Source organism: Microcaecilia unicolor, chromosome 2, assembly GCF_901765095.1.
Source record: "Microcaecilia unicolor chromosome 2, aMicUni1.1, whole genome shotgun sequence".
NCBI lineage: Eukaryota > Metazoa > Chordata > Amphibia > Gymnophiona > Siphonopidae > Microcaecilia > Microcaecilia unicolor.
The window spans coordinates 401,326,042-401,341,990 of NC_044032.1; the positions used below are offsets into that span (position 1 = coordinate 401,326,042).

At 40.9% G+C, this 15,949-nt stretch overlaps 1 protein-coding gene across 2 annotated transcripts in view; it reads right to left on the reverse strand.

Moving 5' to 3' along the window:
- Positions 1 to 15,949, reverse strand: part of SLC4A4 (solute carrier family 4 member 4) — a 490,468-nt gene that overhangs the window by 92,126 nt on the left and 382,393 nt on the right. The window lies entirely within an intron of this gene.

The window sequence follows — 15,949 nt, forward strand, 5'->3', positions numbered from 1 at the left end:
AGTATGGAGACATTACCCATGTCTAAAGTGCTCCTTCTGTTCAGTTAAATTTGAAGATAAAGCTCTTTATTCATCCAAAGACAGGAGAAAAATATGAATTAAGACAAGTGCTTAATTCAAAATATGAAAGTGCGAAACCTCTACGAAAAAACTTCATTGGCTCCCACTCAAAGAACGTATCGCGTTCAAGATCTGCATGATGGTTCATAAAATCATCCACGGAGAAGCCCCGAGCTACATGCTAAACCTCGTAGACCTGCCTCCCAGAAATGCTAAAAGATCAGCCCGCAAATTCCTTAATCTGCACTTCCCCAACTGCAAAGGACTAAAGTACAAGCTATCACATGAGACCAGCTTCTCCTACATGAGTACACAGATATGGAATGCACTACCAACTGACTTGAAAACGATTAACGACATAACTACCTTTCGTAAATCTTTGAAAACCTATTTCTTCAACAAGGCCTACAACGGGAACCCATAACGAATTACAACACCTCACCACTTCACCCTATTCCGACATTTATCTTTCTATAACTTTGCTTAGACCCTTTTTCTTCATCCAGAATCTTTTTTGTAACACCAATTATATCTATCTCCTGAAATGGCGATGCCATAACAGGTGCTTGTAAGCCACATTGAGCCTGCAAATAGGTGGGAAAATGTGGGGTACAAATGCAATAAATAAATAATAAATAAATAAAATATTCCAACTACAAGACATCACAGGTAGTCTATGCAGCTATTTGCCCCTGTGGATTGATTTACATAGGCAAAACCATTAGGGCACTAAATAAACGAATTGCAGAACACAAAAGTGCAATAAAAAGAAATATACCAGAGAAACCATTAGTGGAACATATGTATGCCTTTAATCACTCTTTTCATGAACTGAAGTTTTTGGTACTGTTGAAAATTAAAACTTATAGGAGAGGAGGAGATGTAAATAGACAATTATTACAAATGGAACAGAGATTAATATTTAAATTTAATACGGTCAAGCCTTTTGGTTTGAATCAAGAAAATGATTATGCTGTATTTTTATGAAAAATTCATAAAACATCTCACTACATTCAGTTGTAATTCTTGTAGCTACAAATTTGTGTTGGATAGGTGAGATGGTATATATGTTGCTTTTAAACTCTGTTTTTTTTCGTTTTTTTAGATTTTGGTAAGAGCATGGGTATTTATAGGGAACTGATTGAATAAGGAAAAGAGGATCGCTCTGATAACTGGACTTCAAAGAATGTTGACACTATACAGAACGTCATGACATTATAACCCTTAGAATTAACAAATTTATATTTGAAATAACCTGATAGATTGCTTACGAATTAATAAACAATTTTTTCAAATGGTAATCTTTTATTTATGCTATGTAAATGGGGTATAAACTAAGTTTATAGTTTATGACGGTTGGTGACCTTTGACCTGAGGATGAGGCTTTATAACGTGGGACGTGATTGACTCAGTAACGCTGTGGATGCAGCATTGCGTTTAGTTGAATGTTGAACAACAAAACGAAAACTGTGAATACTAAATCTTAGTAATTTTCTTTCTGCTATCACTTTGATTTTTTGGAAAACTGAGAGGTTTGTAAAAAGATTAGAGTGTATTCAGTCCGTTCATGTTATGGATGTAGTTCACTTAGGAGAAGTACACACGCTAATATATTCAATAGCTATAGGCGTGGTATGTTTACTGATATAGATAATTTATCAAGACTATTTGTTTTCCCGCTCACTCAGTCCTATAAAGGGTAAATAACAAGATTATTAACATGGAATAGATTTAGATGTTTCTATTGACGTCATATGTTTGAGCTATAATAAATGGTGATACAATGGTCAGAAAGATCGGCTTATATCTTCTTAACATAGAATCTGTATAGTTGGTTCATTGTTTTATTTACTGATGGTTACTATTTTTATTTCGATTATTTCACTATATGTTTTATTATTATTTGTTTGTATTGATAGTTAGATGTAGTGGAATGCTTGATTTATTTTTTTTGTTTCAGGAGGTTGTTATACTTTTTATGGGGTATGATCAAGAATAACCCCCCTTTTTTAGGTATGTATACACTCTATTTCAAAATATGCATACCACATTGAGCAAATGTTTGACTCACCTCAACGTGTTTTAATTTTTAATTTTCATTTGAGTTTATATGGATTCATATTTACCTGTTAAAAATTTCTTTCTCATGTACTGGGATTTATATGTAGTAATTTTTAAAAATTGTGTTTTGAATACATTTTTAGTTCAATATTCAATTTTATGTTTTCTTCTGTGTTTTTATGAGCTATATTATTAAAAATTAAAAATGTTGTTTTTCTGCTCGATATATATGTACAGGACTTATACAAGTTGATTTTACTATTTTTATACTATGTATAAATTTATATTATATATAAATTTAAGATTTAGGGTTTTTTGTTCATTATATATGTACATGATTTATATATGATGATTTGATGTTTATGTTGTCATTGTTTTATTTTATAGTTTTACCCCTGACGCAACCTGAGGGCGAAACGTGGCCACGTCAGGTTTGTTTAATTTACCTCTGGGTTTTGTTTTATTAAACTTTGCTATTTTTAAAAGTGATTTTTATTAGTCTGCTTTTGGACTGTTATTTATGTTTGATTGATGCAGACGACAATATTTTTTATATTTTGGAAAAACAAGCAAGCATGCTGGCCACAGCTAGCAAAATTTGCATGGGGGATCCTGTACATCCTGCTACCAGCAATTCTTCTAAGACATCTTCTAATGCAGGAGGGACTGTGGAAGACAGGAAAGCTAGACTGAACCCTGAGATTGTTGATGACTTCTTATTCATCCACTGATTAAAAAATCATAACATTGCTTCGTAGGGCATATTTTTCCCTCTAGGGCATACAGAAAAGGTTGTATTTCGTACCCCTGGACATCTTAACAGAGTGGATTAGGATTCCTTGGGGTAGCAAAAGTCAGCTATTGTTGAGGTTGGAAGAGTAGAGGATGGTGGTGGTGGGAGGGTTTATTATAGTCGCTCATTGTTCTTATTGTTTTCTATTTGTAATTTGTACACAACAGTTGCACAGCATATTGTTCCTTTTTATACTTTAATAAAAAGATTTAAATATAAAATCATAATTGTTCAATGTTTCTGCAAATGAGAACATAGCAAACGGCGGGGACGGGGATAGAACCTGCGGGGATGGGGCAGGGATGGAGACGAGGTCAGCGGGGACAGAGACAGAACCCACAGGGATGGGGCAGGGATGGGGACAAATTTTATCCCCCGTGTCATTCTCTAATAGTCCCCACCTTTTTCCACTCCCTATGGCAAACGTAGAAGTTAGAAAAACATTCACAATCAGCAAACCATATCAGAATGCGTTATCTATGATCAGTTCTGTGCAAATGGAAGTGAAATGCAGGCCTCTAGACCTGTGACCTGAAAAGATATTTGCACACAAGTTAGCCCAATTTTGGTAAAGCAGCTGAATACATAAATTGATAACCTTATCAGATGAGGTTATGTAGTATTCCAGTCATATTTAAACCGCATTGTAAGATGGCACATTCACAGTTAATGCTTCTGATTATTTTGTTCTATTATTACAGTCCTGAATGCTGGAAGAAAATTGAAACTACACGAAATTTAGCTTATTTCTTCTCATTGCTTGTTCATAGTAACATAGTAGATGACAGCAGAAAAAGACCTGCACGGTCCATCCAGTCTGCCCAACAAGATAACTCATATTTGCTGCTTTTTGTGTATACCCTACTTTGATTTGTACCTATGCTCTTCAGGGCACAGACCATATAAGTCTGCCCCGCACTATCCCCGCCTCCCAACCACCAGCCCCACCTCCCAACCACCGGCTCTGGCACAGGCACAGACCGTATAAGTCTGCCCAGCACTATCCCCGCCTCCCAACCAAGTCAGGTTACATTCAAGTACAACAGGTATTTCTCTTTGTCTACCTGAAGCAATAGAGGCTAAAGTGACTTGTTCAATACTGACAGAAATTTAGCTTATTTCTTCTCATTGCTTGTTCATAGTAACATAGTAGATGACAGCAGAAAAAGACCTGCACGGTCCATCCAGTCTGCCCAACAAGATAACTCATATTTGCTGCTTTTTGTGTATACCCTAATTTGTACCTATGCTCTTCAGGGCACAGACCGTATAAGTCTGCTCCGCACTATCCCCGCCTTCCAACCACCAGCCCCACCTCCCAACCACCGGCTCTGGCACAGGCACAGACCATATAAGTCTGCCCAGCACTATCCTCACCTCCCCAGCCCTGCCTCCCAACCCCGGCTCTGGCACAGACCGTACAAGTCTGTCCAGCACTATCCCCGCCTCCCAACCAAGTCAGGTTACATTCAAGTACAACAGGTATTTCTCTTTGTCTACCTGAAGCAATAGAGGCTAAAGTGACTTGTTCAATACTGACAGAAATTTAGCTTATTTCTTCTCATTGCTTGTTCAAGTCAGGTTACATTCAAGTACAACAGGTATTTCTCTTTGTCTACCTGAAGCAATAGAGGCTAAAGTGACTTGTTCAATACTGACAGAATTTTAGCTTATTTCTTCTCACTGCTTGTTCAAGTCACGTTACATTCAAGTACAACAGGTATTTCTCTGTATCTACCTGATCAAATGGAGGCTAAAAGTGACTTGTTCAATACAGTATAGTTTCAGTTTCAGTCTCTGTACCAAAAACAGCATGAAATGCAAACTTGGCCTTGTTTCAGTTTTTGACTGAAAAACGTCTGTGCTGGTTACCCATTGTGCTGCCGCCAGCGCTCCATGCTCCTTCACAAGACTGCTATGGAGTTTGTGGCAACCATTTTGGTGGTAGAGATCGCATTAGCAGGAGCAACTGAGGATTGCTCCTGTCCCGACTGGCCACTAGACCACCAGGTAGGCCTGGGGAGGGGCCTATGAGTGTGTCTGGGTGGAGGAGGGAGTAGGAGCTACCTTTGCTCAGGGGGGAGGAGGGAGTGGAGGCTGTTATTGTTCGAGAGGGTGGTAATAGAGGTTGCTACAGTTCGAGGGTGGTACGTACAATTTCAGTTTCAGCAAAACCAAGAAGCAAATGTTAGCCACAGATTTGGTTTCAGCTGAACCCTCCCCCCCCCCCCCCAAAAAAAAAGTGTTTTGGGCACCCTCTATTTTTCAAAATCACAGGAAGCATCTGTGGGATTTGCACTCTGCTTCCCCTGGATCTTAAACCACTACTTTCATCACTAGGATACTCCTCCACTCCAAGTAAACATACAGAAGTATGTAGGAAATGGGGGGAGGGGGGAAAGGACGAGCTGGCTATACCTATCTTACAGTTATCTGGGGCCCTAGGTAGCATGCACACAAATTCCCACATTTCAAAACTATCCCATGTGTGCTGCCTGCTGTCACAACTCTAATGGCATTGTTATATCTACTAACACAGACATCTCCTCGCTTCTCCCCAACACTTACATGGGAGATATTCATCCCTCTTCCTCCACCTTGATTATTCAAAGTAATAGATAATGGGAGCACAATGTTCTAAAATTTTGTTGGAGATGTGCTAATTTCTCTAATGTTCACATTAAATGGAAATTCAAAGGCAGAAAAAATCAGCATCTCCAGAAAACTTTAAAAGGCTTGAAAGGTAAAAAGAGACACAAGGAAGAGAGAAAATGGACTGAAGAGAAAGTGTTGTAGAAGAGAGACAAAGAAGGAAAACACAGAAATGAAACAGTGGAACAAAAGAAAAAGATAGATGCAAGCAAAGAGATATGAGCCACAAAATTGCAGAAAACTGTTTACAATATTTTTGAAAAGAAAATGTTAAATTATTGTTTTTCAGAGTGCAAGAAACTGCAAGAAAGTTGTTCTCATTCACTGCCATTGTATAATATAACTGGTTACATGCTGGCTTTGAACCCACTGATATTCTATACATTTATTTTTCAAACAAAAAAAGCAACACTGGGCCTTCAAGGCTGGGACAACAGGAGTACTTTATTGAAAAATGACCCGACACGGGCTGTGTTTCGGCATTAAGTAACGCCTGCCTCAGGGGTCAGAGTTTAGTTGTAAATTATACAAGATGTATAAATGTCCAGTGCCTCTGAGAATAAAATAAAAAACTTCTGAGCCAAGCTGTCCTGTCGGGAAGGACAGCCACGGTCAACTCCTGTGTTAGCCGCTCCTTTGATTTTGCAAATTGTTTTTATCAAAGGAACACAGTGCAGGTTTGTAAAAGGGAACGTAAGGAAATAAATGGAAGAGACTTCCCCATCGTGAACTCATAGAGACAAGTGGTACAAGGTGGTATGAAGGATTCTATTTCACACCACAACAAACAAAACCACAGCAGACATGGAAAGAGAAATTACAATTTTAAAGTAAAGCAATATAGAAACAGGCGGCAGGTAAACACTAGCATGATCCAACTAATCTGCTCAGCAAGATGGCTAGAATTCTACCTCTGTGCAGAATATGCAGGTTACCTAGTCTATGCCTTGTTTAGGCTTGTATCTGTCAAGCTGCTCAAGTTACACGCCCCTCTGTGTCATTTGTTTTGCTTTGATCCTACCCCTCTTGCTAAACAGAGGCCCTCTATTTTATTTTATTTTGCTTTGATCCCATCCTCTTGCTAGACAGAGGCCTTCTATGTTTATTCCATACCAGTTACACCCCTCTATTTCATTAGTTTTGCTTTGATCTGATCATCTTACTAGACAGAGGCCCTCTACATTTATTTCATGCCAGCTACACCCTTCTATTTCATTAGTTTTGCTTTGATCCCATCCTTTTGTTACAAAGGGGAACCTCTGTGTTTATCCCACACCTTTTTTGAATTCAATCACTGATTTTTGTCCCAAGCACCTCCTTTGGGAGAGCATTCCAGGCATCCAATGCATTAACATGGGCAGCTGTGACCTTCCCCCTGCCCTTACTGTCTCCTGTCTTCTCGTCTGCCTCAAATGGCAACTAACGGTTCCACCAAAAGAAGACTGACAGTCTCACAGTTATTTAGTGGTAAAAAAAACACTAGGCCACAGCTTTATTGATACATCAACATGTATTAATAACTTAGTACTCGAGCCAGCTGGTACTCAATTAATATTATTCGTCTTCATATAGGCCCGCCACGCTATACAGCAAGGCCGTCCATGTTGTTGCATGAACAGTGAGGTTGGGGTGGTGCCTGCCATGAAGATGGCAGCCCTATCCTGCACCCACCCAAGTTAGAGAATGAGCTGTGCATTGCTACTAGAAGTACACCGGCCCTGCAAGTAGGGCACCCCTCTCTCAGCCAATCTCAGTCTCTACTACCTCTTGCTCCTTTCTGACTCAGGAACTCCCATCACAAGCCCAGGGTAGTAGTGCAGACTTGCTTCGAGCTCCCCCACAACTAGCTGCGGCCGGTGGATAAGAAAATTAGCAAAGGATAGCTTGCCTCCACACACTTGTAGTGCTCTCTGCCCAGTGATGTGCCAGATTCCTTTCTCGCCTCCCTCAACAGGGATGTCACCTCTCTCAACAGGGATCCTCCTTCCTTGCCTCCCTCTACAGGATGTGCCAGATTCCTTCCTCACCTCCCTCAACAGGGATCTCCTATCCTCGCCTCCCACGACAGGGAATGTGCAAGATTCTTTCCTCGCAACAAGGATGTGCCAATGCACTGTCCTCGCTGCTGCAAAGTCTCTCTACTGCTGGCTCCAGTCACCGATGGACGACTCAAGATCCCCACCATCATTCCTTTGATGCCCCTCCTGTGGGAAAAACTCAAGAGAACGGTTAGCAAGATAGGGTAGACATACTGGCTGGGTACACCTCCTTATGCAGGATAGCTTGCCTCTATGTGCTTTCTGTATCCTGCTCCCGCAGTGCTCTCTGCCCGGTGAGGATGCCAGACCGCCTCCTCCTGGTGCTTGTCCTATGAAAGGAAACTCCAGAGACTGCTGTTAGTATGGCCTAACGGGAACAGTGGGTAGGGATCCTTCCTTATGAACCTCTAAGGTAAGTCGCCCACGCACTGTATCACCGATGCTGAGTAGACTGCTTCACACCCTCTTCCTTATGTGTGTCCTGTGGAAAGAAACTTGACAGTGTTATTAGCAATGGCCTAATGGTTAGGTAGCCTGCACTATGGACATCTAACTTATGTCTACCTACGGACTGTAACCGCAGCTGAGCAGCCTACCGACCACTGCCCTGTTCCAGACAGTTTTGAAATGCATCCATAAGAAATTTCCTCCCCTAAAGTGGGAAGGCCTAGGAGAAACAGCTGCATTGGTAGAACCCAACATTCTGCATAGATGTCGTCATGAAAGATGCCCAATGCGAGAAAGAGCTAAGTGTCTCCACGTGCGCCAACAATAACTGCAACCCCCACACGGGTAAGTCCATGCAGCGTAATGGCTATCCTTGAAACCAGAAATTATGCGTGCACGGGGACCGGGTGTATTAGAGTAGTCTGGATACTTATGCTGTGTCTGTTTAAGCTGATGGGGTCTAGGGGGCCAGGCCTCTGGACAAGGGAGCAGAAGAGGTAATGACTGATTCAGACTTTCTGCTTTCCTTGGGGATTACCGCCATCGAAGCTCAGGCTTAAAAGGTGGGGTGGTAGGCGGGCTATATGTTCCTGGTCCCAAATGAGCAGTGATGCAGCCAGCTTGGAATCCAGAGGAGATGGATGACTATAAATAGTCTCTTACCTTGAAATCTGAATTATCCCTACCAGCACATATTGATTACTTTGAGGACATAATTCCAGTTCTTGCTGCCAATTTAATTTGAAATACCCCTATACAGACACATTCCCTACCCCCATAGACACTGTGATTCCATCCCAAATATCATGACCCTGCAAGAAACAGAATGATGACAGCATGTGACCTTTACACGCTGCCCAACCCAACTGCCTAGTGCTATAGATCACTTCCTCCAAGATGCTCTGTGCTTTCTTCATGCTTTTCTAAACTCGGGTAACCTCCACTAGGAGGCTGTTACATGCATTTTCGGACACTTTCTGTAATGAAAATATCTCATGATATTGCTTGAGTCTCTCTCCTTTCACCTCATCCTATGCCTCTACATTCCGAGTTCGCCTGACAAGGCACCTCTCAAAAGCTGCATCATAGGAGGACCATAGGAAACTTGGATGCAATGTTTTACAACAAGGATGAAGTGCAAGTGATGTGTGTACGATAGCTTGTATATAAAATTGTACCGACAGTGGTGCAATGATTCATGTGGGTATGAGTATTCATGTAGGACTGCTGAATACTGACATAGCCCATGTCCTTGGACATTCCCAGAATCCTGAGGATCTGAAGCACCAAGGATGAGCACCATGTGATAACAATGGTTGCATCATAACATAAAAACGTAAGAATACCCAATGGTGGGATTCTGTCGGGTGACTTCCCTATGTCTGCCTCAATAGCAGACTACGGACTTTTTCTCTGGGAACTTGTCCATGCCCTTTTCAAGCTCAGTCATCCTGTCAATTCTTTCATTTTTATTTGTTTAAATGCCTTTATATCCCACCCACTCAGATGCATGCTCCAAGCACAAGTAACCAAGAATACCTAAAATACCAATCCTCAATAACCTAAGCAATCTAGTCATACAGAATTCACAACTCTAAAGCAAAAGAAGGCACCCAATCCAATATCTCATAAAGAGAGGAAACATAGTCTGCCAAAACCAAGCTTTGTGAGGCCAGAGACCAACAACAAAATCTGAGGGAAAGGTACTCGCAAGTGTGTGTGGTTGGGTCACTGTAACAAGACAGAGGAGCCACTGTAAAGGATATCTGTGTGAAAGCGATAGAGAGGAGGTAAATGGAACAAATCTTGCATTCGAATAACAGATGGTGAAAGGCCAAAAAGGTCAAATGAAACTTCGGAAGCCACTGGGATATTAAAAGTTAGTGCTGTTCCTATTAGTTACCCATCAGCGGAAGGGACTAGTCTGTGCTGACCATTTTTTCCTGCCCCCCAAGCAACTGTTGTCCCACGGGAAAATCACCCTGTTGTCACAGATCTGCTCGATAGAGGAAGACAATTCCATTAATAGTAAGACGGCAGTCTTCCTCACCAAGTTGGGCAATTTTCACAACCTGCCGCAGGTGACTCCGATCAGCTGCACTCGGGCAGTTCTTTTCCATCTTGAAATATCCCTGTTTGTACACTATTACTGCTCTTAGGCTGCGACCCTGATCCTGGCCCCGGCATCTTCTGTGAAGGTCCACTAGCGACTAGAGATAAACCCTACCAGAGGCAGGAGTAGGACTTTCCAGGTAAGACTATGGCACAACATACACCAAAAGGAAACAAAATACTTCCATGCAGTGTCTTGCCGCTTGCTAAAAGACTGTGCACTTTTTATCCCTAAATGCACAACTGCATCACAGTATTTACTTTCCAATTTATATATCTAACTCCTCCACCATGGACCCAGGACAGCTTATAATTTTTGTGTAACTACATACCTCAATATACAACACAAAACCACTTCCACGATAAGATTAGCACCTTTCTGTACAGTGGAATAAGAATTGAAAAGTGTACAGAAGATGCTTTGCGGTGGGTATGGGCTTTCAGTTTTCTGCCTTCCTACAGGTAAGTGCAAAGCCACTTCATGATAAAGTGTTGCTATACAAACCCAGCACTAGCTGCAAACACAATAGCTGTGCATAATCACACAGAGTGAGGACCTGGACTTCCTTTACTATCAGTACTGACGCATATCCACACGGTATTTAATTGAGTAGTAGCAAAATGTGATTATAATGACAGCCAGCATCTCCTCAGGTATGGCAAAAAAGGCAAAACAAGGAATGTAATCTTTAAGGTTTTTGTTTCTGTATACACCTTAATCAGTTATTTAAAGTGCTAACTGCATTAGCTGAATGAAGAATTTTCTAACGCATATTAAGTATATAATTTGTTTGCTTTCATAATGTAACTAGAAAATAATGATTTGCTCATTGTGGCTTTCACACGTCCAGTTTTCAATAGTCAAAGAAGTATAACAACTTTCTACTCGTTTGCAACTCTTCTCAGCACCAAAACAACATACCGGTTTGATTACAACGCATAACATTGTAACTTTAGTAGCATAAAATACAGTACTATTGCTTTGTCAAAAGAAAACTAACTGCTTAGAAAATAAATGTATAATTGCAATATTAACATTACCCATGAATAAAGTGCAGTGGGTGAGGAGCCTTGCCTTTGATGTGCAAAGAAGGAAAGTCATCCCCATCTCAGCCTGTCCCCTTCCCTCAGGGCTGCAAAATCAGCAGTATTACTCCTCCCAACCCTATGAGACCTCTGGAAATAAACACCACAGTTTCCTCAGCTTTTCTGCACTACTCGCCATCACCTCCTTCAAACTTCCCAAGCACCTGAGTTTTAACATAGTACCCGTGCACAGAGAGCCCCGGATCATCCATAAGGGCTAACATAATGTGAACAAGATCGTTACACACCGTCAACTTCTCTGGGCCCTCACCAATCAGGCGAAATTTTAAAAAGAAAGCGAGGCAATTAACTTCAACCTGTGCTCCAGCCATGCTGCACACAGGAAACTTGCATACACGTGCACTTACCACCACGCTCTGCTGCGCGGTGGCTGCTTTTAACTGCTACGTCCTGTTCCCGTCGGCCTCCTGGCTTCTGATGACATCACCAGACTCCTCACGGCTCCCACAATATCTGGGAGCCACGTGTGCTTGAGAATGGATGCAGGACAGGGTGGAATGGCGCCCTGTTATTTACATCTGTCATGCACTGCAGCCCTCCGACTCCCTTTTCCATAAAGAAGTATTTTCCTGACGTTGCTTTAAAGTTTACTTCCTTGCAGCTTCACTTCATGTCCTCTAGTTCTATAGATTCCCTGTGTTTGAAAAAGGTGTGTTTGCTCTTTAATATCTTTCAAGTATTTAAACGTCTGTAGAGCAAGCAAGCCTAGTGTTAGGTAAACATAGGGCCTTCTACCATAAAGGTCAATATTCAAAGAATTTATCCAGTTAACGTTTTGAATTAGCTGGACAAGCCCAGATGTTTTTAACTTCTCCTCTACCTCTCTACTTGGTAGCTAAATTTTGCAGAGGCAAATTGTTGCCCAGACAAAATTTTATTGATATACAGAGGCAGCACTGGAAAAAATCATGAGGCAAATAAGATGCTAGGAATTATTACCAAGAATACTATAATGTCTTTGTATCGCTCCATGGTGTGACCTCACCTTGAGTACTGCGTTCAGTCAGTCGCTGTATCTCCAAAGAGATATAGCAGAATTAAAAAGGTTCAAAGAAGAGCGACCAAAATGATAAAGAGGATGGAACTCCTCTCATACGAGCAAAGGTTAAAGAGGTTAGGGCTTTTCAACTTGGAAAAGAGGCAGTTGAGGGGAGAAATGATTGAGGTCTATAAAATCCTGAGTGGTATAGAACGAGTAGAAGTAAATAGATTTTTTACTCTTTCAAAAAGTACAAAGACTAGGGGGCACTTAATGAAGTTACATGGAAACATTTTTAAAACAAATAGGCGGTGTGAAAAACAGTGTGTTTTAAGCCTGTAAAATGTATTGAATATTTTCCTGCATTATATTCTGAAGTGTATTTCTCCTATCTGGCCAGCAGGTGGTGTTTCTTTGCTGTAAATCTGTTATAGGGAACTGAATGTTCTTTTTCTTTAACACAAGCAGGAAGCAAGTAGCAGTATGCGTTTAAAACTTGTTGACTGGGCTCCGATTGGCCTGGAGTTTGAAATTACCCAGCAGTTGTTGCTGGTTGTTGCTTCAGTTTCAGCCTGGGAGATGAGACAGAGAGAGCTCTTTGCTGAAGCCCTGTAAAAAACAGTTATTTGATAACTGCTGAACAGTTTATATGTCCTGATCTTTCCAGGTACTGTCTAGGAAGTATGCAAGCATTTAATTAGTGTTATACTTGATCCATATTTCAATTACCTGCTATTGTTTGCCAATTGCACTATTTATTCCACTGCTTAATATTTTCTAAGATAATAAACATAATTGTTTGTTTGCCTTCTTTGTCTGGACTCATGAAGAATCCTGGTAGTTTGTGTGTTGAGTCTGAGAGTGCTTTCTGGGAACTGTGGGACCATTGGGAGCTAAAAATGCTAGTACAGCTTTGTGATTTTTTTTTAAATATTTTTATTGAAGGTAATTTTTTAGTTACAAAGAATAAAGAACCAAATTTGAAAATCAATTAACAATGGTTTCAGTATTTAAAGAGATACATATATGCATTACATTACATATTTTGTTTACATATTATACATGAAAATTATAGAAAGTTTAGTTATGGCATTTATTTTGAATTTCAAGGCAAAAAGAATCCAAAAGGGCTCAAAAGGGGTGCTGGTGAGCCTTGAGAAGCATGGCAGCATAACTCCATAGCTCCCGTCTTCCCACCCTAGAATCTTGAGTTTAACATCATTTCTTCTACTTATTTTCACCATTTTTGAATTGCCAACTTTATATCAAGCACCATTGTAACGATGGCTGGACGACACTCTAAAATTGATCCAAGTCCCCTCGGTGATTTTTGATGTACATTCCATTTTCTTGGATGTACGTTTACTACTGGATGCTATCTTTACTAGTAGTGGAGAAGCATGTCAATATCTGTTGCCATGGGACATGGACAACCAGTGCTTAAACTGTAAAATCCATCTTTTGAAATGTAATTATTTGGGAGTTTTATGTTCTTATCTGGATATGTCCCGCTCACTGGGTCCATACCTGGATTTTCAGTGCATTATTGAGATAATGTCGCTGAAAATCTGGTCAGACCATTTTAGTACTACTTAAGAAGTTCTGAGGTAGTCCGGGGGGAGCTAAAACAGAGATAGGTGTTACCTAGTTAGTGGCAATATTGAATGCATTAATTGGGTAACTACCTAGATAAAGGAGGTCTTTTACTAAGTCTATGGGCATCTCGACATTTACTGCCAGCTGATATCTACCACGAGCTAAAAATGCTACCGCGGCTTAGTAAAACACCCCCAAAGTGAGGAGAGTATAAAGGCAGACTGTACCAGTGTGAATATCACCATTACCTTGGATAAATGCCAATGGCTTCCTTACCCCTGGATATTCAGTGCCGGTATCTAGGTATGGCCCACATTAAAAATCCACATATAAAAACCAACATGTAATAAAAACACAGACCACCATCAGCTAAATATTACCCCCTTGATATATTGTTACACTTGGTGGTATTTTACTATTATTTGTAAACTAACAAAATGTTCATGTACTGCTCCACTCAAATCACCTCTTCCTTCTCGCCTCCAGGTCAGAGAGACAAACAGATACACAGAAAGGGATTGGAAGAATTGCATGAATCATGTTTTGTATGATTTCCCCACTTGTTTAACTTTCATTTTCACCTTTAAAATTCACACATTTCTAGTTATGGTTAAAAATTGTATACATAATTCTGCTATAATGGACTTGTCAGTGGCATTTTTAAAGGTAGTACAGGTGTTAATTTCAGAAATCAAGTCACTGGTAGGTTAATGTTCTGAGATCACGAGGGGCTGCTTATTTCTTCATATTCATCTAGTACAATACATACATTACCATATCATTTCTACCTACTTTATTTTTCCACTATTTCTTCACCTTAGGAAATCTAAAAGAAGGAAATACTTGTCTGCAGTAGGAATGAGGAAAGGGTACACTGTGTACACTGAACCACTCCGTGAGATAAATGCAAAGGGACAATATAGAATGAACAAGGTTTGAAAGTGAGCCAGATTCCATACGCCTTCTCACTTTCCAAAATTTCTCAACCACAGTTTCCTGGTACAGTAAGTCTATGAAAAAGCACCTGAGGCAGATCATTCAAACTCCACTCTCTATATTTATGTATTTAGATTTTGCTCATACCTTTTTTTTCAGTACTAGCTCAAGGTGAGTTACATTCAGGTACCATAGGTATTTCCCTGTCCCTGGAAGGCTCACAATCTGAGGGGGTCTTTTACTAAAGGTTAGCTTGAGTTATCTGCAGCAGGTCCCATTTTATTCCTATGGGCCCTGCTGTAGATAACTTGAGCTAAGCTTTATTAAAAGACCCCTAAGTTTGGACCTGAGGCAATGGAGTGTTTAGGTGTCCTTTTACTAAACACTGCGGGAAAAAGGGCCCTGCAGTAGTGGCAGGGGTTACTTTTCCCTGCGCGCCAGGTCCCTTTTTACCACAGTGGGAAAAAGCCTCTTAAAAAATGGCCCTGCAGTAAGAGTACTCTTACCGCATGGTCGTGAGGGGGGAGAACTTACCACCACCCGATTACCATTGGGTTAGCGCCACACTATTAAATACAAAAATATTTCCCATCACACTGGAAATGGCACACACTCGAAGCGGAACTACTGGGGAGCATTTACCGCCACCCACTGAGGTGGCAATAAGGGCTCCCGCAATAACCAGGCAGCACACAGCGATGGCCAATTACCATCAGGTTAGTGCTACGCTATTAAATAAAAACATATTTCCCATCGAGCCGGAAATGGGTCATGCTCGAAGCTGAACTACTGCACATTGGCCCGGTGGTAGTTCTGGGATAGTGTTGGGCTTACCGCCGCTTTGTAAAAGGGCCACAAAGTGACTTGCCCAAGATCACAAGAAGCAGCAGTAGGATTTGAACCGGGAACCTCTGGATGTCAAGACTGGTGCTCTAACCACTAAGCCACTCCACTCCTATATACATTTCACTGAACTCCAGGCACATTCAATCTTTCTTTTGTGCACAGAATTCTCACTCTACAGGCCACGTCTAGACATGGCATTGAATTTCCAGGTTTCTGGTGCCAGCTAACAGAAAGCCAGTTAAGTACAACATTCAGCATTTAACCTGCTATGGGCTACCACATAAAGATGGGACTTTTATGTGGTCTTATTTATGTGGTTAA